Source organism: Grammomys surdaster, unplaced genomic scaffold (genome assembly GCF_004785775.1).
Source record: "Grammomys surdaster isolate TR1022 unplaced genomic scaffold, NIH_TR_1.0 126906, whole genome shotgun sequence".
Lineage (NCBI taxonomy): Eukaryota > Metazoa > Chordata > Mammalia > Rodentia > Muridae > Grammomys > Grammomys surdaster.
Window position 1 is genome coordinate 2,480,463 of NW_021621692.1, and position 4,843 is coordinate 2,485,305.

The 4,843-nt window shown below is 40.6% G+C and overlaps 1 long non-coding RNA gene across 1 annotated transcript; it reads left to right on the forward strand.

The window, feature by feature from the left end:
• The first annotated feature begins 1,573 nt into the window (after positions 1–1,573).
• Positions 1,574–3,877, forward strand: LOC114615548. The gene is made up of 3 exons (XR_003710487.1): positions 1,574–1,670; positions 2,777–3,056; positions 3,805–3,877. It is a non-coding gene; the product is annotated as an uncharacterized LOC114615548 (long non-coding RNA).
• Positions 3,878–4,843: the final 966 nt, after the last annotated feature.

The following is a 4,843-nucleotide window of genomic DNA, read 5'->3' on the forward strand; positions in this document are numbered from 1 at the left end:
AGAGAGAGAGAGAGAGAGAGAGAGAGAGAGAGAGAGAGAGAGAGAGAGAGAGGTTGGTGGCCAGATAAAAAGACTGGACTCATTTGCCAGATAATTTTTAGAGTTAATTCTCATAGCTCAAGGAAGGCACTTAATTTATTGTTGATGAAACTGATGAATATTTCTGGGAATCTAGTGAGACATTGAACAATATTAAATGTTCTGCAAAATGATATGGAAGCCAAACTTCTGACACCACCTCTGTCTTTTCTGATTTATTCAATAAAAAATATATTACTATCATTCTAAAACAAATACTTTAATATCACTCCAAAGTTGTTGAGTAATGTGAAGATTTGAAGAGAAACATAATGAACAGGGAGAAAGGAACTGATGGCTTCCATGTGTTGAGAAGCAAAAGAAGTGAATAGACAAACTTTGAATCAGTTTTGACTTTTAATTTGATTACAGCCTATGGTCATGTGACAACTGAGTCTCAACTGAGGAATTGCCACATAATCTAAAACTAACCAGCACAGGTTTAGGAAGATCACATAATCTGTCCTGAGGGTATATGTTTTGATGTTAAACTGATGTAGGAAGGCACTGCCCACTGTGGGCGGCACCATCCCTAGACAGGTAGTCCTAAGCTGTTCAAGAATCTAGATAAACATGATCCTGTGCTTGAGTTAACAAGCAGTGTTTCTTCATTATTTTGACTTTAAATTCCTGCCCCAACTTCCCTCAATGGTGAACTGACCTGTAAGTTAAGCCAAAAAAAACCCTTTCCTCCCTTTAGTTGTGTTTGTTCATGATATTTGCCATAGCAATGAGGAGAATCATCCAGAATATCTTATAATTGAAAGACATTATTTATATGTCTTGATGGCATGGTGAATTTTGAGGATTCTGTAACCAATAAGATTTATTGCTGTGCATAGCTGAAGTTTTGGCTAGAGACATTTTCATATCTCAGCCAGTTTGAGAGTTGTTCCCATGTAGAGGGATCAGGAAATCGTGTTACCTGTCCTGTTTGGTCTTCTTAAATTTTTTTCTTTCCTTTCTGAAGCCAGGATCTTCAGGGAGTCTTCCTCTATCTGATCAGAGAATTGTTGAAGTATGTCTTTTACTATTTATTGTAATACTAAGTGCAGGCCCCCAAGACCCTTCCTCCAACTTAATTCTGATTGGGCAGAAGAAACATAGGTGGGTTGAGGTTTTGTGAGCTTGGGACCATGAGTAGGAAGGAGAAGATGGAAACTACCATGGAAGAAGAACATTCAGAGAGTTGTTGTTGGCTAATGGCCAAGAGAATGTGGCTCAGAGAGCTGCCCACTTGGGTTAAGAGTAGCCCAGATGGAACATAGTAAGTAGTAAATTACAACTTGGAGCTATTGAAAGTAGATTCTAACAGCATAGAGGGTAGGCCGATGCCCAGCTATTGCATTGCCTAAGGCATATTTATAAACATAAAGGCTGTGTGTGTCTTTTATACAGGAATCTAAATGGTCTAAGGCACGGAAGAAGCTCTGTGCTGGGATTTTTACTTCTTATCACATTTCTCTCTCATCCAGAATGAGAAGGTAGAAGGCTGAAAACGTGGGTCAGGAGAAAGAGAAAGAGACTCAGCAAAGAATCTGGGCACCGACCTACCTAGAATAACCAGAAACTCAAACAGAAAGAAGAGATAGGTAAGAGTTCTTTTCTCATATTCCATACTGTTAGGAAAAATGTGAGCGATTAATTTTGATTCCTATTTCCACATACACTATAATCAGAGCTACTGGGTCGTGGTGGTGGCTCGTGTCTTTAATCCTAGCACTTGGGAGGCAGAGGCAGAAGAATCCCTGAGTTCAAGGCTATCCTGGTCCACAGGGTGAGATTCAGGACAGTCAAGGCCACACAGAGAAACCCTGTCTTACCCCAGTCTCCAAAAGAATACATAATTATATAAAATCTTTATTTTTATGGAATTTACAAGCTATAGACAACAAATAAGTAGTTCTACACATTCATTTTTCTTTGATGTAGCTGTATTTATGGTGTGCATATGCATGCTTTTGTGTGTGTTCTAAAGTGCATGCGCATAAGCATGTGTGTATGAAGCCAAGAATATTCTTGAACCACTCTTCTACCTAGTTCTTTGAGTCTTGGTGTCTCAGTCAAAGCTAGAAGCCACCATGATGGCTTGTCTGAGGAAATCTCCTGCCTCCACATTGTGAGGCTGGAATTATGGGCAGGTTGCCACCCTGCCAGGCATTCATATGGTTTCTGGGATTTGAACTCCAGTTTTCAGGCTTGTATGGCAAGCATTTTATCTGCTGAGCCATCTTGTCAGTCCCATTTTAAGTTTCACTGGCTCTGTAAAAGGTATCATGTATCCATGACCCAACAGTGTCTTTCTCCCTTGTATAGAAACCTCTTTTCCAGAGAATTTCCTCAGTGCAGTATGGTCTCCCTTAAAGACATTGGTTGTAAAAAGGACACAGATCTCTTTTGTAAAAAGGGAAAAAAAAGCACCAACTAAGACAACAGCCCCGTTCTTTGTTTCCACCATTCATTGTGAGCAGAAGACAGGAGCCAAGGCTGTATGCAACCTGACAGTTTTTTGATTCACAAATGAGGTCCGAATGCTGAATGCTAGAACTGTTTTACTCCAAACTGAAGGCAGCAATGTTGTCCCTGTAAAAGCCTTGGAAGAAATGCCTTTCTAGTATTTGTTGCAAAACAACAAAGCACCCAAGAATTTGAATATTCCCCTTTTAAAACCGCTTGCTTTGGGGTGGAATCTACTCAGGGTCAAGAACCCAGTGTGCTGGCACAGGGAGACTTGGATGAGAAGCTTCAGAGCTTTGCAAGCCAGGCTGTCATCACACCATGATGGAAAACATAGTCCATCATCTGAAATCTTCAGAACTGGAAACTGACCACCAGGAAATGGGCATGTGGTGGTGAAATGGCTGACCATCCAGAAATGAGACAACATTGCTTCCACCCCTCCACCAAGGGATGTTCCAACCATCGCGGAGCGTCACCACAGAAACATATGCCGGTGTTCTCACCAGGGCTTCCTTATGGTAAGATCTCACAGGTGAAGATGTATATTTTGCATTATTATTTCAATTTTTCATTTCCTCCTTTTTTTTCCCTTTCTGGGATATGCAATGTGACCAAAGAGCATATATCCCCAAGGTTGGCAGAAGAGGGAGCACTTGTAACTTAGAAACCACACACACACACACACACACACACACACACACACACACACACACAGAGAGAGAGAGAGAGAGTCCACTTACATAACCTGGCTTCATCTGTTTTTTAAAAAACCAGCCATTTTCACACAGCTGCAGAGAGTACCGGATGTTTTTGTGCTGAAAGTCCTGAGCATAGAAAGCTCTCTTCATGGCTCCAAGCTCAAGATGTTTCCAGCATACCCCACCACCCTCTCTAGGTTCCAATTATTTACACAGTATCATCCCTTATTCTTACCACCATGCAACTTGGAAAGATGTATAATCCTCTAAGCATTCTGGAGCAAAACAAAACAAATCAAAACCCCCCAAAGCAAGCTATGAAAATTATGATAGAAATTAGGGGAAAAAAATAACCCAGCAGATGCAAAAGTAAGAAAAAGGCAATAGTGGAAAACAGGAAACCCTTGTATTTTTCAAAGAAATTTGGTTGCAAAATAGCAAAACACAAAAACAAACACAACGGGACTCCTTCCCAAGTCTTCAGCCATTCATGTTTTGCTTTCCATTATGCAAAATGTTGGTTTGATGGATTTTATTTTTCCACCACAAGCTGCTTTCCTCTTTACAGGTGCAAACAGATGGGGAAGGTAAGACTAGGAGGGACTGAAGCCTGTTGAAGTTTGGTCTGCTGGTATGTACTGTAATGCTAAATTCTCTACCCAAAGGTCTAGTGCCTTGTCAAATTTACAAGCTTTTGTTGTTATGCAAACCTTGTTTCTTGATTTAAATAAGACTGCCTACTTCCAGTTACTGGAGGGATTATAGGTAGGTGGGTTTGGAGTGACCTAGTTAGAGGAGGAGGAGAAGAGAGGAAGGCAAGAAGGCTAGAGAAAGAGAAACAGGTGAGAGGAAGTAGCTGTCACAAGGGGAGAGGAACCCTGAACATGACCAGAAGAAACAGCAAGTATCTGGGGTACACTGCTGGGGAAGTAGCCAGGCCAGCAGTTAGAAGAGTAGATTAGGTGTGACACCCCAGTAACTGCCAAAGCCAAATAAAATAACCATCATCTGAGTCTCCTTCGTTTGTAAATTAGTTGGTGCTAAGCTTAAAGTGGTTGTACACAAGCCTGAACTCATCAGTAACTGTCTTTACTTGTACATTGAATGCCTCAAATTTTCTCCAGCATTTTGCTACTTTTAACCAAAGAAATGAAGATTTATTACTCTTCAAGCCCATGTGGTTGTGAAAGAGACTATAAGGCTGAGTAGAGCTTGTAGAGAGTAGCCACGCATGTCACGAGCCAGTTGGAGTCATTTTGGGGGCTTTAGCAATTCATTTCTTTCTCCTAAATAAACTAGAGGGGATGTCTTGGTCTGTGGGCCAAATCTGACCCATCTTTGTATGGTCCATGAGTTAAAAGTAGTTTTCATATTTTACAGGATATAAAAAAGAGAAGAAGGTACAGTGTCAAACCCACGTACAGCCCTGGCTATGACTTTTATAGAAAAATATCTGTGACCAATAGAAGAAGCCGTAAGGACACAGATATTCTGATTTTGTTATTATTTACTAAAGATAATAAAAAACCCTATCTGTCAATATGTCTTTCATATGGAAACTTGTCAGTTCAGAGTCCAGAGCCTTAGCCACTTAGTTTACTTCAATC